General features: G+C 39.9%; 1 long non-coding RNA gene across 1 annotated transcript; it reads right to left on the minus strand.

Moving 5' to 3' along the window:
• Positions 1–3241: 3241 nt before the first annotated feature.
• Positions 3242–3954, minus strand: LOC311283505. Its single transcript, XR_014626079.1, has 3 exons — positions 3887–3954; positions 3573–3807; positions 3242–3300 (listed from the first exon to the last, which is right to left on the minus strand). It is a non-coding gene; the product is annotated as an uncharacterized lncRNA (long non-coding RNA).
• Between the last annotated feature and the right edge of the window lie 19880 nt (positions 3955–23834).

Here is a 23834-nt window from a genome sequence, read left to right on the forward strand (position 1 = left end):
GTTAGATTTTCTCCTTCTTCTGCTTGTTAACATCAGGTGTCTTCAGTAATGCTCAATCATCACTCAATTAATCACTTAATTATCTCATTAACTTTAACACTGCTTCAGTGTTCATTTAACACTTTCGAACATCTTATAAATATATCATCGGAATCGTGTGTTAATTGTCTTCATGTTTCATCAGGCAAAACATCTCTATTTCCAGCTGTAGCGATATCTGATGTCGCTGATGCTGAATGGATTTCCTGGAACGTCATAAGTTTAATAATTTTATGAATCTCGAAGGTGCGAGGGCGAATGAAACAGAAATTATATTAGAGTATTTAGTGCTCCATCTTGCTGACCTCGCCTCATTTTGGGTATAATAATGCTACTAAAGTACTTTGTAACGTAGTAACTTGAGTAGTTTTTCACCAAACTACTTATTTACTCTTACTTGAATCATATTATTTTTAAGTACTTATACTTGTACTAAAGTAAATTATGTATTAAGTTGCAATGGTTGCTTTGGTTTTTCGCCAAAGTATTATGATCGTGCTTTTTTAGTGTAGTATTTTATAAACCTCTTTAAGGATTTCATGTGAGTCTGCCAGTGAGTGCATCTTCTGTCTGAATCTTTGTGTTTTTCCCATGTATTCTTGTGTATCAAACTCTATGTATCAGTGGTAAAGAGGAATTTCTAATATATTTGGAGACACTGAGAGGGGTGAAGAGTCCAAAAGCAATGTTTTTGTATTCCTATAATATATATAAACTCCTACTACCCTACTTTTCCTTTTATTAATTTACTCATTTATTGTTTTTTTTGTTTTGTTTTTTTTGTCTGTAACTTACTCATTGTTTGGTATGGTGTGTATAATGTGATGTGACAATTGAATGTAGCTCAGTCTTTGTAAACCTTTCAGTTATGACTGCCTTTCTGGTAATGTTCAAGAGGTTTAAGAATAAAAAAAGGGAACAGGAAGTCAGGAGGAGGTTGATCTTGTGCTGTGTTTCCCTCTGCTGGACAGGTCATGGTGTGACAGGAGGCATCAACTTTCATTTGACTTGAATAGTATTTGCAACTGTTCTGCTTTAAATTCTCAACTAGATTTCATTTAAAGAGAATATTCTAGGTTTAATGCATATTGTTTGATTGTTGTGACTTAATTTGAGCTTCAACTAAAAAATGTAAGTAATATTAAATAATCAAGTCAAAGTTAGACTCACCGATTAGAGGGATATCTTTAGCTGTAGAGGGCAGTGTGTTACTAAGAATCAGCAGCATCACAGAAATAGACAGCAGTAAAGTCACTTTAAAGGGATAGTTCACTTTGAAATTAATTTTTGGTATGTTTTAGCTTACCTCAAGGGCATCCAAGATGTAGGTGTCTTTTTTTCCGGAGTAGTTTGAATTTTGATATTTTTAGGTCAAACCGTTCTTGTCTGTCAGTCATATAATGCAGGTCTATGGTCACTGTCTCAAAACAGCATGCACAAAGTCCAAATTAAACAATTCCCCATCGTCCAAATTAAACAATTCCCCATCGTAAGTACACATTGATGGCTTAAGACACGAAACGAGCGGTTTGTGTGAGAAAACGAACAGTATTTATATAGTTTTTGTCCTCTTGTAAACACACACACCCAAATGATCAGAGGACGCGGGTGCTTCGGTCTGCGCAAGCGCCGGAAAGCGCCGGAAAAGGTCAGAGGGCGCGGGCGCTTCGATCTGCGCAAGCGCCGGAAATTATCTCTCGCGCGTGTACGTCACTCATTGTTTACACAGAACAGAGATTGTAGGTAAAACGGCTAATCGAAATGGTTCTAATTTGCGCTTATCCAGGATGTTTAAACCGACGTAAAAGAAAACAATTTCGTATGCTCGCGCGAACTCATCCGGGAGTGGTGAGTTTTCACGAATTCCCAATTTATAATCCTTCCCTCTTGAAGTTCTGGTTGATCGCTCTTCGGCTGGATATCAACACACCCATAAACGTACTAAAGTTGAGGAGGGTCTGCAGCGATCATTTTTCCCCTGATGATTTTATAAACCAAGGAGAGGATCGCATAGTACTGACATCATCAGCTGTGCCTATGGTGTTTTCTCATCCAACGGAGGTATGTGAACAACGTCTTTGTATTTGTAAAGCTGGCATTACATGAAATGAGCAATACAATGTATTTCTGCACCATATATTTGGTAAGAATGGTTTTACATGAGAGAGTTATAAGATATGTTATAAGAAGAGAAGATATGTGTAGCCTATACTAAGCAGCTGCTAGTCAAACCAATGTGAAACTATGTGTACTACTCATAAGGGTGCAGTCAATGATACTACTACTACTACTAGCCTAATAATAATAATAATAGTAATAGACAGTGTGGATTCATGTAGCTCTACTTAGTGATGACTTTGTAATGACAAGCAATATTTTTTTAGGAAAGCGTACAGGAACCATACCAGCCAACAGAACATGAGTCAGATGAAGAGCAAACAACAGAGTGCCTTGGTGCATACATCGGACTAAAAGATGTTTAAATCTCTGTGTAAACTATGAGTGACGTACACGCGCGAGAGATAATTTCCGGCGCTTGCGCAGATCGAAGCGCCCGCGCCCTCTGACCTTTTCCGTCGCTTTCCGGCACTTGCGCAGACCGAAGCACCCGTGTCCTCTGATCATTTGGGTGTGTGTGTTTACAAGAGGACAAAAACTATATAAATACTGTTTGTTTTCTCACACAAACTGCTCGTTTCATGTCTTAAGCCATCAATGTGTACTTACGATGGGGAATTGTTTAATTTGGACGATGGGGAATTGTTTAATTTGGACTTTGTGCATGCTGTTTTGAGACAGTGACCATAGACCTGCATTATATGACTGACAGACAAGAACGGTTTGACCTAAAAATATCAAAATTCAAACTACTCCGGAAAAAAAGACACCTACATCTTGGATGCCTTTGAGGTAAGCTAAAACATACCAAAAATTAATTTCAAAGTGAACTATCCCTTTAAACCTCAACTTGTCATCTCCATGTGTGTCAATGAAGAAGGAGGCCACATCCAGCACAAGGAAGAAAAATACCGGTACTATGATGTTTATGACATACAGTCGAGGTCTCCTTTTTATGGTGATCTGCCATGGAGAGAGAGAGACATTAGTGTAACATTAGCATCAAAATGTACTTTAACATTGGGAACACTTAAAAAATACATAAATATTCTCCATAAATCAAGACAATTAAAAGGCTTCATCATGGGAAGTGGTTGGAGCTCGGATAACTTTTCTGCCATCTTTTCCAAATAAGGCCAGTGCCTGTAAAGGGGAAATTGCCAAAACTGGTAAGGAGACAAACCAGGATCTAAGTGACTAGTACAATTCCTGTAACACTACAGTATGTAGTCATATGTATGGTAATTTGTCATATCAGTACTGATAAGGTAGTAGCCATATTCATTTTCTAATTCCATAATATAAAAAAATTGTGATTTTTAGCTAGTCATGGTGTTATTCCCATGCATGGCATATATTAATAAAGGTAAAACATCAGTAAAACCTTCAGTTATCATTTGGCAATGGCTATCTACCTGCAAGCAATGTCCATACAAAAGAGTGTTGCATTTGCAGCGTGTGCCAGCTCCTTCTGCAGGAACATTGGGTCGGCATATATTTCACCACGGTAGAGGCTCAAGCCTTGCAGCGAGACTCATGTCTGCACACAGCTATTTCAAGGCCCTCTTCATCCACCTTGGCCCTGGACTTCTGTGCTATTTCTCTGCCTGCTGGAAATGTTGCCGGTCCGCAGACATCATGACCTGTCCTCTGAAAGTAGAAACAATATGTTACATGTAATCCCAGGACAAGAAAACATTCAATTAAAAAGAGTTAAAGAAATCCTTACACTTAACATCTGGCTTCTAATGTGGTCAACAAAGGCAGATACTTTGGCATCTTGTGCGATGAACAGTCATCAAAAAGAGATGGTTCGTCTGTCCTGTTAAATAAGAGGAATTCATCGCCAACACAATTACACAATAATGATTAAACGTTGCATTCACCTAAATTAATATGACAATTAACCATAAAGGTGCCACACATTTTAGTCTGTATGAATCACATTTGATCTGGAACGCTGTGTTTAGAGTATCAGCTTGTAAATGCATCTAGCACTGGGTGACAGGTGAGATGCAGCATGGACACAGAAACACCACTGCACCACCCTATATCCACATTCAAAAAGAAAAGAAATAAAGATTACACTTACCCTATGGATTTCTTGAACCGGTAATGTTTTCTATTAGCGTCTGCAGATATAGCCAGCATGTCTGGTGTGCATGCTGGGCATTTGAAGGGCTCCATCAGGCACAGATCTTCTTTCTTAAAATTGCAGAAGGCAAACTCCCGAAAGACTCTGTGGAAGAAGGTATCACCACAAACACTACCCGTCTGGAAAGAAGGATGGTATTATTTTGGTTAATAAAAGATTTTGAAGTCTGGAATTCAAACACTTTGGAAATAAAAACAGCCCTTACCCGACCAGTGCAAAGACATTGATGTTCAAGCATTCTGAGAAATGCTTGTTGGGATAAAGCTGGGCTGGCTAATTTCATCTGCTCAAATGATGTGAACAGATCAAACTTAAACAGCATTTGGCAGCTGGTGGTTGCTGGCCAGTGTCTGTATTGAAGCAAGTCACTAATCCCAGGAGTCCATTTGGAAGAACCAAGTGGACAGCTTATACACGGCAGACACAGGTTGTGTGGACCTTAAAACAAACATGTGTTTACTATTTGACCAGTATTTGTACAGCACAGGACAAAAGAATATAGTAAGCCATTATTATGCTTGACTTCATCTGGTCGGATATAAAAAGGTAGAAGGAAGTGACAAGACATGCCGTTGATAGTCACCAATACGGTCTGCTTTCCTGGGATAACTGTGAAGTCTTGGTTTGGACCACAGGAACAGATTTGTATCGGTGGAGGAACTGGAAGCACACACACTGCGGTAAATCACATTTCAGAAAGTAATATTAGTAATGTCTACACATTTACTCAACAAAAGATTCAGTTAAAGGAAACTGCAGAGGGCACCTCCTACATTATCTGAACATACCTTGTTCACGGAGTTGCAAGGAAATATACATTTGTATCAATATGATACATTTTATTTGAATATATCATTAGATGAACTTTATGAGAACATATAATAAGAGAATTACCAGTATGAACCTCATTGACTTCAATGGATTTAATTAAATTCATTTGAAACTTATAACTCATGACTGCTCAAAACAGCCTAAATTTATGAAACCTACATATTCTTTTTCCAACAAAACAACATCAATATTACTCAGTAAAATTAATATTTTGTTTGTAAACATTTCATTAATAAACTTTTACTTCCATATGAAAAAATGAGATGATAAACAGCTCGAATCTTTTCATGCTGCAATGGTTCATCAATAGTGGCAGCAAAGTGAAATGTGGACTTTTGTGGGAAATGTGGGAAGGATCAAATGTGTGTGTGTAGGAAAGAGGATAAATGTATTTTACAGAATTAATTTGAGACAAATCTAACCAATAGATGAAAAACATCAGCATAATTTCATGTGTAAAGCTACAGTTCACTTTCAGGTCAATACAGACCCGAACGCAAAAGCCACAGTTTAAATGGTTAATATTTCTTACATAAAATCAGATTTATATTTTATTTTGACAGTCTTAACAAATCTACAAAATTCTATCTTCGTAATAAAAACTATGGATTTATAAAATTAAATAAAATGCTTGTACCTCTTCTGGGTCAAAATGGAGCCGAATGCAATAAGAGTTTAGACAGACGTTTCAATAGAGTCTCTGATTTCAACTTTAGTTTAGTTTAAAGAGTTTGGTGAATATACAGGTAAATGATGATTCTCCCTTGCATTTATTTAGTTAAAGACAGTAAAACAACTTTTAAGGCATTTCAGAGAAACTCCATGAAGGAAGATTAATATCTAATATTGTAAAATGCTGAAAAACAGATTGTTTTAAAGGAGCAGCTCTAGTTCTCTGGTGATTTTGGACTTGATTTAGTAGGTAGTCTTTAAAGAGACAGTACAGTCAGCATCAGTGTTGAAGTGATGGACTTACACGCTGAACCGGAGCATCTGCGAACATGATCTGGACACACACGCACCTCTAGAAATGTTCTGGTCTGCATCTGGATTTCAGCATCTGCCTGAGCTCTGACTCTGAGCTCTGAGACTCGGCTTTGTAGTCGAGAAAGATCCTCCAGCACAGACTCTTCTGACGACCACAGAAACAGCTGATCGTTCACTCTCTAATATTATCCACTGAGGAACATCATGTCCTACGAGCACGGCTTGTTTTTGAGTAAAGCTGATGAAAATGACGTCACAACAAACAAAGCCTATTTTTAAACCTTTATTTTCTACATTAAATGTAACATATAATTGTATCATAATACTTCACGAGTTCACTTGTTAATGAAATCTGATGTAATATTATAATGCGTATTTGGCTTGCTGTCCGGGGGGAGGGCTCCGAGCTCAGAATTTGGCCCTACCCCAGAGTACTCCCCCCTATGAATGTATAGATCATAGGTATCTATGAGCAGACCCATCTGAATGTGAGGTGATGGGGTGGTGGCGGGATGCTGAGAAATTTGTCATAAGACAGGAGGTAAGGGAAGGCTTTATTTATACTGGCTTCTTCTTGTGCTGATTGGATGATTACCTGAACATGCTCCTCCCGAACTTTGTTACATAAAACTTCATTTCACGAGTTCACATGTTAATGAAATCTGATGTAATATTATAATGCGTATTTGGCTTGCTGTCCGGGGGGAGGGCTCCGAGCTCGGAATTCGGCCCGACCCCAGAGTACTCCCCCCAAAAAGGCCAGATGAACGCAGGACAGCGAGCGTAGAATTTATCTCCCCAAAATGTGAAGGGTATGTATTTACCAAGGAACGAGCTTGCCTATTCGACTGGGAAGGCTCTCGCAACGTCCGACGGGAACTTGGATGCTCACGGCATCGGACGGATGAGCCCGTTCTGCAGTTGAACTGACAGCTCGATGACGCAAGAATTATGCGAGCGTGAATTTGTGAACGAGTTTAACCGTTCACCCAGGAGGGCTCTCGCAGCATCCGACGGGAACATATATGCTCACGGCATCGGACGGGTAAGCCTCGCCAGGTTGAACGGAGGGCGCCCGCTGGACTCGGTCGGGAGGGCTCGACCGGCGCTTCGACGGGGCTGAGGCACGGGAATAGACCCCTTGCGGCCCGACGAATGGGGAGCCCACCTAGCCGACACGAGCGCGGCCGTCCGGCGACGACTAAGACAGGCAGGCTCTCACTGCAATTCGAACGGGAGGGCTCGACCGGCGCTTCGGAAGGGGGACTGAGCCCGACCCACGAACGGGGAGCCGTCACTGCGTGCGAACGGGGGAGCCTGCAATAGTTTGTAAAAATGCTCTAGAATTATTGAAGCGAGTGTAAATACAGCGAGCAAATAGATTCGGAAAGTGGGTTTGAACAGGTATCGGTGCGGAAAGTGACGAAGGATGTGACGTTGCAGGTGATGGAAATGAATGATCTAATTAGTTAGGGCTTGGTGAGCGTTTCTGATGTGGAAGCGGCTGGATCTAATATAAGTTTTGAAAGCTTCAGATGACCAGCGACCGAGGGTTTGAATTTGTTGATGGGAGAGACCTTTTAGTGCGGCTGTGGTAGCTGCTCGGATTTGATGAGGACTGCTTTAAGGTGCTTTTGGAACCAAAATCTTGTAGCTGGATGATTGGAGTCGTTAGTGAAGAGTGGGTTGAGTGGGGATTTGGACGTGGAACGTTTGTACTGCAGGTAGTTAAAAAGAGCATGGTACGGTTGGATGGGAGTTTGTAAATGGAAAATATAAACGAAGTGACCTTTTTTAGCTCTGTCGGTTTTACTTTGTTTAACCCTCTGGGGACCAAAAACGCGCCCGCGCGTTTTGCTCGTTTTTTTTTTTAGCAATGAAAAATAAACACAAAATGCTCTGTTAATTTTGATCTTTCATTTTCGTGTAATACATCAATCGATCCTGTTCAGTTTCTATTTTTTTTCTGTATACTCACAATAAAAATAAAGTGTTTTGCTTTTGACAAATAAAGAAAAATTAACATGATGCTATTTCTGCCTTCTCTCTGTCAGTAAACTCCCATTTGAAACGCGTTCGAAAATGATCTATAACTCCGCGAAAATTCAGTCAAACAGGCAAACAGACCCACGGGCATAAAGCTTGAGATCGCAGCTTTTAAATGAAGTAATTTATATAAAAAACAAATATTATCAGCTTCTGTAATCTGTATAAAAAGAGAGCGACTCCAGTCGAGCTCATTACGAGATGATTCACAGTAATTTGACCACGCCCCGGAGAGCGCGTGCTATTCAAACGCAAATTCTGAGAACCATTTCAGTCTGTGAAACGCCCCCACATCAGCTGTAAACAAAGAGGCATAATATAGCCTACCTTATGGAGAAAAGTTTCCGTGCTGATATGAGGAGCAGATCCCGCTGAGGAGTGAGGTAGGCTAAGTTATCCTTTCTCAAGTGTTAATGTGGAATAACGTTATGGAATAACGTTAGGCCTATGTAAACAAAAAGATGAATCGCGTTTCTATAATATGAATCGCTTTTCTGTGAGATGAATGAAGGGTACATATTTGTAAAGACTGTTTAGCCTAAATATGAATCGCGTTTCTGTGAGATGAATGAAGGGTACATATTTGTAAAGACTGTTTAGCCTAAATATGAATCGCGTTTCTGTGAGATGAATGAAGGGTACATATTTGTAAAGACTGTTTAGCCTAAATATGAATCGCACGTCTGTGTGTGAAAGAATAAACTGCTTTGCTATAGCCTACTGAGATGAGTAAAAATCGACTGAAATATGTTGAAATAAAATGTATTTGTATAAGCAACGTATTAAACTGCAAATTAACATTTATAGGCTATGCCCTAATATTTCATAAAAACAACGTTACAGTCAGGCGAAGTATGAAAGACAACATTTTGTTGACTAGATTTGGGTACAGTTTTTACTGTGGAATAGACTGTCACATCAAATAAGCTTTTCTGCTCATATATATATATATATATATATAAAAAATACTATTTTGTCAAAAATAAAGTCATAGACTAAGATGTTCCAATGTTGGCTATATTCAAACTAATGAATACATATGATAAAATGTAGGCCTATAATCTTTTTTTTTTTTTTTTACAAAGAAAGAGTACTTTTTGCAGAAATATTGCTGAAATTGTAATTATTGTTGTAATTGTAACCTTTTTAATAAAATAGCAAAACATATTTACAAGATAGATGTAAGCAAAATCTTAAATGGTCAATATAAGTCTTCTTCAAAATATATATTTTGTCCTTGCATTGTGGCTCAGTCAGTGTCACACCTGAATGAATGGCTAATTATGCAGAGTCATTATGCAGAGTGGGTGGGACTAAGGTGTAAACTACTCCTCCCCCTCGCATATTGGCTTTCCAAGCAAAACCTGTTTTACACCATTTAAATCAATGTATTTTTTTTTGTGAACGATAAAGCAAGACTATTTTCACATAATTTTGAAGCTAGAACTCGAAGAGACAACATCCATTAGTCAAAAGTCTTGTGGGCACATATTTTGCATGAGTTTTGTGGTCTTATTTCAGCAACTTTCATTTTTATTTTTTTAAATAACCACGCATAAACATTATTCTCTTAAAAATACAAACATCTACATACATGTTGCTCGCATATTATGGTAGGCCTGTTTGTGCTATATAGAGTGAATTTACACCTTTGCCATTAACATGTTTATAAATAACTGAAAAAAGCACAAATGTCAGAGCATGTCAGAACATCTCAAGGGCCCCAAAAACAGCTTGGTCCCCAGAGGGTTAATGAAAAATGATATGGTTTCATGGTCTACGATCTGTAGGTCTGAAATTGTAGGATGAATGTTTGGGTCGAATAAGGAAGTGATGGTCAGTTCGGAGCAGTGGAGGAAACCGAAGAATGCTAGGATGAACATAGCTTCTAATGTATAGGTGGTGTTGGTGGAGTGGTATCCAAGACGGAGTGATGAAATGCATCTGGTGAGGATATCAATTGTGATTGGTTGTCTGGTGTCTGGGCGAGTGGGGCGGGTTCTTTGGATTCCCTTAATTAGAAGGGACGTTTGGGAGTTATTAATTGCAAGTGCAGGTTTACCGTGGATTATTTTATGGAAGAATTGAATGCCGCTTAGATAGCTTTTTATGGATCTGGCTTGGAGACCTTTAACTGAATTAAGGTGCGATATGAACGAAGAAACGGTTAGAAGAGAGAATTCGGGAAACGGCAGGTTGTGAGAGAGGTGGAATGACTTGAACGATTTCCACGCGGTGTAATATGTTAGCAGGGTTCTGGGAGAAACTGCTTGGAGGATGGAATCAATGGACGTGTCCAGGAGGGATTTTAGCGGATGGTTTATGGGAAGATCAGCTGAGAATAAGGAGGTACTGGGGTTGGAGTGGGGTCTGCATCTGGTGCCAGCATCCTGAATTTCTGAAAAGAGAAACGGGAGAGAGAGTCAGCGATTTGGTTTTGAACCCCTGGAACGTGTTTTGCAGTTATTAAGAACTGGTCACATGCGGAGATCCAGATAAGGCGTCTGAGGAGTGGCATTAACGCAGGTGAGCGAGAACGACCTTTGTTAATGCAGTGTACGGTTGCTTTGTTGTCGAAATGGATTTGGATGCTTTTGGATGACCACTCTTTCCCCCATAGAGAAGCTGCGACAACGATTGGGTAGAGCTCGAAAAGGGCAGAGGAGGCTGAGGACTGGGGTGTGTCTAGGAGCTGAGGGGGCCAGGAAGACGCGAACCAGCGACCTTGGTAATAGCCGCCGAAGCCGGTCGAGGGAGCTGCGTCTGTAAACAATTTGATGTCGAGGGGGAGAGAGATAAAGTCGTCGTAAAAAAAAGTTAAGCCGTTCCACTGGTTAAGGAAATTCATCCATAATTTTAGCTCGTTTTTGGACTCGTCAGAAAGGATGATCCAATCTTCCAGTGCGTGAACGGATGAAGTGAGGGCGAGAAGATGCGCGATAAAGGGCCTCACTGCCTAAGGAAAAATGCGTATAGCATAATTTAGGTGGCCCAGCAGCGAGAGAAGTTCGCGTTTTGAACAATCTGAGCTGTCTGTAAAATTGGATGCGATTATTATTTTTCCTTAGGCAGTGAGGCCTGGAGTCCAAATTGATGCCCAGGAACTCGATGGACGTAGTTGGACCCGATGTTTTCTCCTGGGCTAACGGAATCCTTAGTTCGGCGAAAACTTTTTGCACTGTGAGGAGGTGAGCCTCGGGGATGGCGTTGTATGGTGAAATTATTAGGAAATCGTCGAGCAGATGGAGAAGATGAGGAATTGCATAATTATTGGAAAGGATCCAACATATAGCTTCAGAGAGAATGTCAAAGATTTTCGGGCTGCTTTTGCAGCCGAAACTTAAGCGCACGGCGAAATAATACTTGTTCTGCCAGTTTACACCGAACAAGTGCCACGAGTCAGGGTGGATTGGCATTACTTTGAAAGCAGAGGAGATATCTACTTTTGCAAGACATGCGCCTCGTCCAGCTATTTTAATCATGGTTATGGCTTGTTCGATGTCATGGTAGTTGAGAGAATATTCTTCGAGAGGGATGAGACTATTGATGCTCGGATATGGAGAATTATGGGGGCTGAAAGGTCTATTAACAACCGCTTTTTTCCTGAGAATTTCCTGGTAGCCACGCCTATAGGGCTGATGCGAAATTTGTCGAACGGGGGAGCCTCGAAAGGGCCTATCATAAAACCGGAATCAATTTCTTTTTTAATTAGTTTATCTACTACTTCAGGCTCCGCTAAGGAGGACTGAAGATTAGCGCAGATAATGTTTTGCGTGGGATGACTTTCTACGCCGGGTTTAAAGCCTTGATTTAGACCTGTCAGCAATTAATTTGTGAAGGTGACATCTGGGTGGTGTGATAATTCCTCGGCCAGGCGGAAAACATTCACAGGAGTCGAGAGATAGTTTTTTGCATTTTTATTAACAGATTTTTTGACTGGGCATACCACGCGGGCGTGTGCACCGCCACAGTAATCACAGACGTGTAGAAAACGACAACGTTGTCTTGGGCATCTCCCTTCATTGAAGTTTCTACAAACTTGTCTGTCGGGTGCCGTGTAAGGTGCTCTGATCGAACAATCTTCTCTTGCTGGTCGCGGAACGTAACTTGTGGATTTTATGGCATTCTGCTCTGAGCCAGGGGGGATCGATGGATTGATTTGGGGGCATGCCGTGGTGACATGGCTTGTGGATCTGCAGATTGCGCAGGAGATGTTTCTGCACCCGAGGAAGACTCGGTTATGGAGATCAGTGTCCAACGCTCCCCAATAGGGACACTGATTCCATTGGGAAACGCGGACGGCGCATTTTGCGGAAAACAATTTATGGTAAGTATAGAAATGACTACCCCCAAAGGACAACGCGAGCTCCGCTATGATGGCAAGATAATCGTTTAGCTCGCGCCGTCTATGGGGAAAGTCGAGCATATCATTTCTGTATAGCGGCTGAAAGCGATACAGAATTCGGCCAGTGATAATGTGCGTGATGTAACCCGTGAATTGTTTTTTAGAGTGACTGAGATATCGCCACAGTCCACTTGCATTCGGAGGGGCTGGTTGAGGAGTGGCTGAGAAGAGAGAGAAAGGAGAGCGCACTTGGAGTGGGTTAAAGGGAGGAAAAGTCGGGGCTGTGGCCGATTGCGGAGGCATCCTCGCGCAGAGATCGGCCCTCGGGATAGAAGGAGGAGGAATAGGAAGAGCATAGTGTGGAAGAGGAAGGGGAAGGAAATGCGCCGGCGATTGACCAGCTAACGGAGGCATCCTCACGTTAGGGTGAGTACCTGGCGCTTGGGAAGGAGGAAAACTGAAAGAAGTAGAAGGGAAGAAAAACATTTGGGGATCTTGTGTGAAAGTAGAATTGCAGAGATCTGGAGCGTGAGGTACCATGGTGGGAGGGGCTGAGGAGAGGAGTTGACCCGGAAAAGTTTGGCTCCCTTCCGCGACTGGATCCGGGGCGCGGCCCAGGCTAGCTGAAGGTCTGCGACGACGTGGCGCGGGGGCGGGGCCCGGCGCTGCAGGTGAGGAAGGTGTAGACGCTGTGGGACAAGCGATCGGGGCCCGGCGGGCCTTGCTCGTCCGAGCCGATGGGATTGGAGCTGAAACAGAAGGGTGAGAAGATTGTAAGGTGACATATAAATCAAACAACTCTGCTTTTTTCATCCTGCGGGAAAAATTTGCATCTGAATTAATTAAGGCTTGTCTCAGCCCCTTAACTGTCCACTTCCCTATGGGAGGGATGTTTGGGGGCACTGAAAGGTGGGAAGGCGCGGAGGAAGATGATGAGTTCCTCGCTGGCGGTGGTGAGTGGAGTCATGATTACCTGAACATGCTCCTCCCGAACTTTGTTACATAAAACTTCATTTTGTACAACAAAACATCAAAGCATCGTCAAGTTATGTTTACCACAGGCTTTATCAGATCACATTCTCTTTTTCTTAAAAAATTCCTAATTTGTAGATAACGAAAAAATTGGTTAGTACACAGTAAATTCCACAGTGTTAATTCAACACTGCTCAGAGCAAATATGGTCCCACTCTACAGAGTGTTAAAGTAACACTAAAGCGGTGTTAAAGTTAATGAGATAATTAAGTGATTAGTTTAGTGATGATTGAGCATTATTGAAGACACCTGCAGTTAACAAGCAGAATCACTGAAGGAGAAAATCTCAAATTGTAAGTTACCATTATGGTGATCAGTGTTTGCTTTAGTTGGGCTCTTGACCCTTATATGTTTACTTCAAATTTTACTGTTGTTTGTCTGCTTTTATTGATATATAACAGTCAAATGAACAAAGTAAAGTGTGATCTGATAGTGTTGGTTATGTTTTGACATAATCATGCTGTGATCTGAAAAATGAAACTTATTGAGATAGTTTGGTTTAACTTGTTACCAGCAGCTTTGTGATTTTAACAGCATATGATTATCAGTACTTTACTTATAATCCAAAATATTTCATAAACATTGTTCTGATCAAAACACTTTCAAATTAATTTATTTAGAAACACAGACATCAATAATCAGCCTGTGAATCTCAACAATGGTGACAGTAATAAAGCATGTTGCAGTGGCTGCCACCAATCACAACTCATTAATGGCTCCCATCATGCATTGCGGTATGAATAAATTATGATCTGAATTGTCTATGTAATTTACTTTTCCTAATTGAATATTCTGCTCGTCACCATTGTTGAGATGCATAGACTGAATCTTGACTTCTGTGTGTGCCTAAAAGAAAGATTTTTTTGTTTTAAACAACTTTTAAGAAATCCTTTATATTATAAAAAAAAATTCTGGATATTTATGCAGATTCACAGTTATTCTGTAACCAACAACATAAATTGAAGTCAGAAATAAGGATCATAATGAGTTCAGTGATCGAGTTCAAATGATGAATGTCATAATATAACCAACACCATCAGATCACTTTTTTTCTTTGTTCATTTGGCAGTTATAACTCAGATATAACAGACAAACTAACTCTAAACTAAATACATAAGGGCCCAACTAAAGCAAACACCCATCACCATAATGGTAACTTACAATTTATGATTTTCTCCTTCAGTGATTCTGCTTGTTAACTGCAGGTGTCTTCAATAATGCTCAATCATCACTAAATTAATCACTTAATTATCTCATTAACTTCAACACCGCTTTAGTGTTACTTTAACACTCTGTAGAGTGGGACCATATTTGCTCTGAGCAGTGTTGATTTAACACTGTGGAATTTACTGTGTAGGGAGTTTGAACTTAGCCTGGAGCTGGGCAAAATATGCAAAATGATTATCAATGTAGAGATCCCTGATTGTTGTTAAACCTTTTTTGACCATTGCATAAAAACAGCATCCATCAAACCAGGCTTGAAACAGGGGTTCTGACTTCTGACATATGGGGGCATGAATTGAGTTTCCTGGGAGGTTCAGAATTACCTTGATTTGCTTTAAAATTTTGATCAAGTTGCAGAGTAAGAAGTTATTGCGTAGCGATTTAATTTTTTAATATCAAGTTTTGAGAATAGAATGGCTGACAAGGAGGCACCAGTAAGTGACACAGCATTACTAAGCTCAATCTCAGGCCATCTAGAGCCGTGTCCGCCCACCTCTGAACCCCCAGCCGTGGACTGACTCCAGTAAACCCATGCTCTGGTGTTACAGGCCCAGTAGTAATGCCGAAAGACAGGCAGGCCTAAACCACCCTCCTCAGTGGGCTTCTGTAAGTGGACCTTTGAAATACGGGCAGGCTTGGAGGCCCAGACAAAGGGCATGATAAGAGTCTAATGTCTTGAAAAAGGAAGAAGTGAGGAAGATGGGCACATTCTGAAAATAAATAAGTACATTTAGGGAGCACGACCCTTTTAACAATGTTGACACGGCCAATCAATGAGAGGGGGAGAAGTTTCCACTTATCTATCATAAACTTAAGCCTGCCAATCAGATCCATATAATTAAGTTTAAAGAGAAGTTTTGGATTTCTGGGGATGTTAATCCCCAGGTAGGAAAAGTGGTCATGGGAGACTCTGAAGGGCAGATTGAGAAGAAAACTGGAGTCAAGACCGTTAGATAGAGGCATAAAAACAGATTTCTCCCAGTTTATGGTAAATCCAAAGCCATCTATCAGATTAAGAAGGGGTAAGACTGAGATTTTTTAATACAAATGTAATAATCTCATTTGTTTTTATGGTGTCCGGTATTTAAAGACAGCTTTCCCAGCAGGCACATGATATGGACTACAACGTCGGTCAGAGTCGGGTTGACGTCTAAATCCAGTGTTTGTTTGACGTCAAGCTCCAACGTTGGGCAGTCGTTGAATTTTGGTTGGAATAAACCAAACAAAAAGGTGAAATGCATGGCCGTACACTTATTACCAGCTTCACTTAAAACTAACCAGATTTACTTTATTTAATTTCCATTTTAATGAAATCATATTTTGTATTTTAAAGTCACCATGATGGTGGTTAGCATTTGCTTTAGTTGTGCTCTTGACCCTTGACTCTTTAATATGAAAATGTCTCTGGTTGCTATAATTGTGTGTTTATAAAGCTCAATTGTTGTAGCTAAAAAAAAAGCCATGAGATCAGGTGATGATGGCTGTTTATTGATGACTGATATCATCATGTAATTGTGTGAATCCCTGATCTTATTCAGTGTTTAATGCTTTGATTATATAGAAATTGTGGTTTTAATATTGTTTTATTCATAATAGAAGTCATTTGACTCTAAAGCATATCTAGTAGTGTTGTTTATCAAAAAACATACTTGGTTTTTAAAAACTATTTAGTACACAATAACCTTCCATCTATGGCATTACTTATACACACACAGACATCAAGAAACTTCATATGAATCTCAACAATGGTGACAATCAAACAAAATATCCAGATAATCAGATCAACTCTGAACATAAAACAAGCTACAAAAAATCCAGCTGCATAATTTATTAATGCCGCAATGCATGCTGGGAGATAAGGGTGAGTTTTGATTGGTGGTACCCAGCATGCACTGCAGCATGAAGCATTTCATTGATTGTCACCATTGTTGAGAGTCATACACTGATTCTTGATGGCTAAGTAATAATGTAAAGGAAACAATTTAATGCACTAAATTTTAAAAATCTTTTATATTATTTGATAAACAACATTGCTCTCATGCTGTAAAATTAATGGTTTCTATTATAAAACAACATGAAAAACACAAGTCCAAAATAATCAAAACATTAGACACTAAATAAGATCAGGGATTCAAGCAATTACATGATGATTTCGTCAATAAACAGCCAACATCACCTTATCTCATTTTCTTTAAGCTTTTATTGCCACAATAAATGTACTTTATAAACACACAATAGCAGTCAGAGAAACTTTATACTATAAAGTCAAGGGTCAAGAGTCCAACTAAAGCAAACGCTAACCACCATCATGGTGACTTTAAAATACAACTATTGATTTCATTAAAAATTAAATTAAATAAAGTAAATCTGGTTAGTAATAAGTGAAGCTGGTAATGCTGTTTGTGGAGTTGTTTACTCCTCCTCTGCTGAGAACTTCACATTTTTTGCGGTGCTTATTCCAACCAAAATTCAACATCTGTCTGACGTTGGAGCTTGACGCCAAACAAACGTTGGGTTTAGACGTCAACCTGACGTTCATTTTCAACCAAAATATGACGTCTGACCGACGTTGGATTAGTTGGAGTCCAACGTCTTCCTGATGTCACATTGACGTACTGTGCCTGCTGGGCACCTTAATCAAATTCAACAGCAAAACCTGTACAACAGGGGTTTTCAAAGATAAAGTGAAACCATAACACTATATGAGTGTGTATACTGGTTTTGTTTTTCATGAGATGTTTTGTACAGTCAAAGGCCTTTGGCATAACCACATTTAATGCTGCTCAGCAGGTCTGAATTCTTTCTACTGTCTCTTATTTCATCTGTACTGCAAGAAAATGTACAAAAAAAACATATTTGAAAACCCCTTTGTATAGGTTTTGCCATCTCTGATTACCTCCAATTACTATCTGTTGAATTTAATTAAGAGTGCTTATTAATTTAACTTCTAAAAGCAAAATGGCCTTATTTTATTTTACTCATGTTTTAAGATGTTGTCATCTTATATGGACAAATCGAGGGAACCATTGTGATGCTAACTGTCGGTTGGCATACAATGTGACATCAAACCTGCACCACTCTATAGCTAGTATTACATGTGGAAGTGTCTCGCAAACTTTTAGAAAATTTTTACTATTACAACTCTCAAGTTATACTAATCGTCAAACGTGTTGATTATGTAAGGGATAATGTATAGAGAGGCGGTCGTTATAGCGAATAACAAGCCCGACAGGCTGAACGAGACCCCGACGCGAAGTGGAGGCTACCTACAAATTACATGGCTACCTACAAAATAAATAATTAATTTGACACAAATTGTTGATTTAAAAAGGAGTTTATTGTTTTAAAAACGATTGTATTGCTTCCGCCAAAGAAAATAGTCCATTCCGCGTCCATAGCAACGTGCTGTTTTGCATGGCAACGGTCTGTTATAGTTCGCAGCGGTCTGTTATCAAGAAATAACAGACCGCATTCTACATTGGAATTCAGCCAAGCCGTGTAATAAAGCATATTATTACATGGCTTGGTTAAATTCCAATGTAGAATGCGGTCTGTTATTTCTTGATAACAGACAGCTGTGAAGTATAACAGACCGTTGCCATAAAAAAACAGAGCGTTGCTATGGACGCAACCGTAGAGACGGAACTGACTATTTTCTTTAGCAGAAGCAATACAATCATTTTTAAATCAATAAACTCCTTTTTAAATCAACATTTTGTGTCAAATTATTGATTTATTTGGTTGGTAACCATGTAATAAGTGGGATAATGTCAAGTCAAGTCATTTTCATTTATATAGCGCTTTTAACAATGTAGATTGTCTCAAAGCAGCTTTACAGAGATAAATGTATAATTTAACGTAAGATTGTTTTGGCTTTATAGCGGTTCTTTAATAAAGTTATTTTCCAGCTAAAGTTAGTTTTGATTGATTCGCTTCCGTCGCAACGATCATTTGTTTTTAAATTAGGGCCGCCAAGACGACACCATTCCCTCTACACAGACTTTAAACGCGAACCTGTGAGAAACGCTGATGGCGTTCAGATGCGCATTAAGAACAGGTTCTATAGTTATGTGCGTTTGAATATATGTGCGCAGGTTTGGAATTCCCTACAAACCAAACCTAAACAAATTACTGGTGTTTCCTTATAGTTTTGATTCAGATTTTTATTTTATTTTATCAATTCGGGGTAGATACGCAAATTGAGTTTTCCCGACGACGCGTTATCTGTAGAGTGGGAAAGGGATCCTCCATAGGGAGAGACTAGTTGGCACTTCAGCACTGCGTTGACACCGGGTCCAGGCGAAGGTCCTTCATCAGATCTGGAAACGGCCTGGATCCGGCAGGCTGCGGGAAAACCTTGGGATAAACAAAGACACTAAAATTAGCGTACACAGTAAATTCCACAGTGTTAAATCAACACTACTCAGAGCAAATATGGTCCCACTCTACAGAGTGTTAAAGTAACACTAAAGCGGTGTTAAAGTTAATGAGATAATTAAGTGATTAATTTAGTGATGATTGAGCATTATTGAAGACACCTGATGTTAACAAGCAGAATCACTGAAGGAGAAAATCATAAATTCTAAGTTACCATTATGGTGATGGGTGTTTGCTTTAGTTGGGCTCTTGACCCTTATATGTTTACTTTAAATTTGGCTTGTCTGCTGTTATTGATTTCTAACAGTCAGATGAACAAAGAGACAATGTGATCTGATGGTGTTAGTTATGTTTTGACATAATCATGTTGTGATCCGTAAAACAAAACTTATGAGATGGCTTACCTTGTTAATTACAGCAGCTCTGTGATTCTACAGCACATGATTTTCAGATAAGTATGATTTAAACTATGCTAGTGCAATTTGTAGCGTTTATAGGTAACAATCGTAATTAGGTCATATATGAAATATTAGCTCGAGCAATATTCAAATTTGGGGAAATATTAAAATCATAACTCATAGTCATAATTCATAACTTTCACATATGCGATTACATTACCTGCTAATTATCAAAAATATTTCGTTCTGTAACTGGTCTCTCATCAGTCATTCGACCAGCGAATACTTTGATTATACCCGTTAAGAAGGAATATTTATATTATCAAACCTCAGACAAATTCTCTCCTGGCCGTGGATGCAAATTGCTGGGTTTATGAATCAAAATAAAGAGCTAGTAGCCAGATCTTATCGCAATTTCATTGACAATTACATTGGTGGGATTGTAACACAGAGTCAGTCAAAGTATAAAAGATTTATTTAATCAAAAATGACACACAAAGGATTATATGTATATAGGAAGTAATATAGGCTAATCTACGTACGTAAAATTACACAAGACACACGAACGTTTAAACAAACAAACATAAACATGACTTGATCAGAATGAAAATAGGAAGAAAGTGAGGGAAAAAGTATGGTAATTCACAAACAGAACCTTTTACCTCTGGGGTCTGAGAGGTTTTTGGGGTCCTTGAGATGTTCTGACATGCCCCGACATTTGTGCTTTTTTCAGTTGCTTATAAACATATTAATGGCAAAGGTGTAAATTCACTCTATTTAGCACAAACAGGGCTACCATAATATGTGAACAACTTGCATGTACATGTTTGTATTTTTGAGAGAATAATGTTTATGCATGGTTTTTTTAAAAACAAAAAACTAAAGTTTCTGAAATAAGGCCATAAAACACATTCTAAATATATGTAAATAAGACTTTTGACTAATGGATGTCATTGCCTACTGTTTTTTCTTCAGAATTATGTGAAAATCATCCTGCCTAATCATTCACATAACACAATACATTGATTTAAATCTTGTAAAACACTTTTTGTTTGGAAAGGCCATATGCGGGTGGGCGTGATTCACACCTGCAGAGTCAATGGAGCCCGCATAATGAGGCTGCATACGTAATGAGCCTTTCATTCAGGTGTGTGACTGAGCCACAAGAATGCAAGGACAATATATAACTGGTTTGTTGTTTTTTCCACAAATTTTGCTTGCAAATTGTACAATATCCAAGGTAAACATTTCTAGTAATTGTGCAGTTAATTGTTCTCATACTGTCAGATTTGGAATATATTCTCTTCCCAAATGTGTCACTAATAAAGCATAATAAAATTATTTAAAGAGAAGGCTTATAATGACCTTTTAAGATTTTGTTTACATCTATCCTTATATAGGCCTATATATACGTATACGTATATATATATATATATATATATATATATATATATATATATATATATATATATATTAAGGTTATACAATTACAACAACATTTAAAATTGTAACAGTATTTCCAGTGTAATCTTTCTTTGTATTCGCGATTCATATTAAAACAGTATTTTTGCCAGCTGTAGTAGCTCCACAACAGCGCGCATCTGTGCGTTCATTCATTCCGATTAGAACAAAGCAAACAGAACTGACCTATTCCTCAGCGGGATCCGTTTGCTCCTCGAAATGATACTTCCAGAACTTCTGAGGTACATTTTTGCAGGATTATTATCAAGATAGTATTATTCCTCACAGCGTCGTAAAGTACATACGTCTGAAAGTGAACTCGCGGTGTGTGTTATCCAGCTGATGTGGGCGTTTCACAGGTTTGTTTGGATCGCCTCACATTTGCGTTTGAATAGCGCGCGCTCTCCGTGGGCGGAGCACATTATAACGTAATTAGCTGAGATGAGAACGACTGACATCTCTCTCTTTGCATACATATTACATAAACTGTGAATATTTGTTTTTTATAAAAATTACTTCATTTAAAAGGAGAGAATTCAAGCTTCATGTCTGTATGCCTGTATGCCTGTTTGACTGAGTATTCGCTGAGTTATGGTTAATTTTCGGACGCGTTTCAGAATGGACTACACTGAAAGAGAGGAGGCAGAACTCGCTTCGTTTTTATTTTTCTTTATTTGGCAAAAAGCACAACACTTTGTTTTTATTGTGAGTATACACAAAAATAATACACATTTAACAGAATCTATTGATGTATGAAACTCCAATGAAAAATCTAAGTCAACAGAGTATTCATGAGTTTCTTTTACACTGCTAAAAAAAAAGCGAGCTGGTATCGCCGGCGATACCGCCGACCTCAGGGGGTTAAGAGACAACTGTGAAAGCCGCTTCGAGAGAGATCATTTGATACGTTACTTGCGATTCTGTTCCTTTGTCTGTGTGAAGCTGGGCTTCGGGACCACGTGCGTATCTTGGCTGGACCGTGTCTCATCGATTTGTAGGCTTGCGTTTCGCGTGAAGTTCTTAAAACTTACTGATCGTAACATTACCGAGAGGTACGGAAGTCTCTTCCCGGTGCGGGAAGGGCGAGAAAACTTGGTTACAGGACGAGACTGGATTTCTACATCCGCGGTTGGTTTGGATGAAGGCCCTGTGCCTTCTCTCGCTCCGCTGCCCTTGGTGCAGGGAGGGGTGAGAGTGCAGAGTTCAGAGTTCGGAGTCCCGAGGGTGAGAGAGTATGAGCGCAGAGAGAGCGAGCGTCTGCTTGTGTTGTGGTTTTTAAAGCAGCGCGGGGTAACGCCCCGTTTGATGACGGGACCCAATGAAATCTTTCGGTTCTGAGGCGGGAGCGTTTCATTGTTTGTGAAGGAACGCCTCTTCTGATCGTACACAGAAAAATGCATTAAAACTTTAATACCACCTTATGTCTAGGAATAAACATTTTGTGCGGAATATAGTTTCTATCTCTGTATAAAGAAGCTCAGTACGATCCGTAAGATATCACACCCGACATTAATATCAGTTAATGAAACAGATACATCTCAAATGTATCAACACACGTGTCCATTACATCTGCAGAGGTGCATAAATCTCAATTTATCCCATCACATCCCATAGACAAGAAAACTACATAAAAACATTTTGATAATGATTCATGCGTGTGTGTGTAACTTGTATTTTAGGAGTTTCAGAGCGGTTTGGTGTGTGTGTGTGATTCAGAGTGGGTTTTCTCTTGAGATCGGAATGTCAATAATGTCTTTGAAGCTCACACTGTGGAAAGGGGGAAGTGGGTCGTAAAAGGGATTCAGTTACAGAGTCTGCCCAGTCTGTGGGACTTAGAAAGTGTTTTCACTTTTAATTAGTATATAAATTAAAAGTCCATTTTTACCCATCGAGCCATAGTCGTTACATATCCCCCTTTTTGTTAGATAAAGACCTCGGAAGGACTTTATCGAACAACAAATTCGCGCAATGGTCGATGGCAAGTGGCTGATGACTGAGGACTCAGGTCAAATGAGGTTTAGGTGAGCCCCGGATCGGGACCCCCCTTTTTGCGGTCCCATAGGAAACCACCAGACACGGCTTTGTGAGCTTTGCGGTGGCTGCTCACATTTGGTAGGGTCTGGTACAGGGTGAAAGCCAAGACGGGAGTCAGGGCGTGGTCGGTTGCTGTGGAGGTGCACAGCACAGGGTCAGCTGCGGTCCAGGTATGGACACAGGTGAGGTGTTCAGGCTGGGCGGTTGCCCATGCTTGGATGGACTGTGTTGAGTGCGAGTCCTGCCTTGGTGTTCAGGACTCAGGGTTGCTCTCTCCGTGCGATGCCGGATGCCGGACCTGGTGATGTCTGATTGTGGCTGCTTTCTCGCGAACCACCACAGCATCCTGTTAGGGGCAATAGGGAGAGAGAGAGAGAGAGAGAGGGAGAAGGAGAAAACAACAAAAAAAATTTCCAGCGAAGGACGTCCTTGGTTGGCTTAGGACAGTCTTTTGTTTTCGCTGAGGTTGGTATGCCACATGCTTTAATGTCCCATGTGTGGCTTTGGTGCTGCGGTGTTCAGCACATGGTGTGTTTACTGGGCACGCTTGACCCCCCTTTTGTGCGCTGTGACCTTACAAGCTGTGGCGCTGTGATGGCAACATGTGCACAATGCGATTTGAAAGTCCGGTGAACGCAGCATGTGCGTGGACTCAGAGAGCAATCTTAGTTACTGGCTGTCAGTGTTCAGATGTCGTGTGAGGGTGGCAGGTGGGGTAAGCGGTGGCATAGGACAAGTTTGTTCTTCAGAGGCCCGCATGACCTTGTTTGTACACAGCGGAGGCAGC

The sequence above is a fragment of the Rutilus rutilus genome, assembly GCF_951802725.1.
Source record: "Rutilus rutilus genome assembly, chromosome: 1".
Taxonomy (NCBI): Eukaryota; Metazoa; Chordata; class Actinopteri; order Cypriniformes; family Leuciscidae; genus Rutilus; species Rutilus rutilus.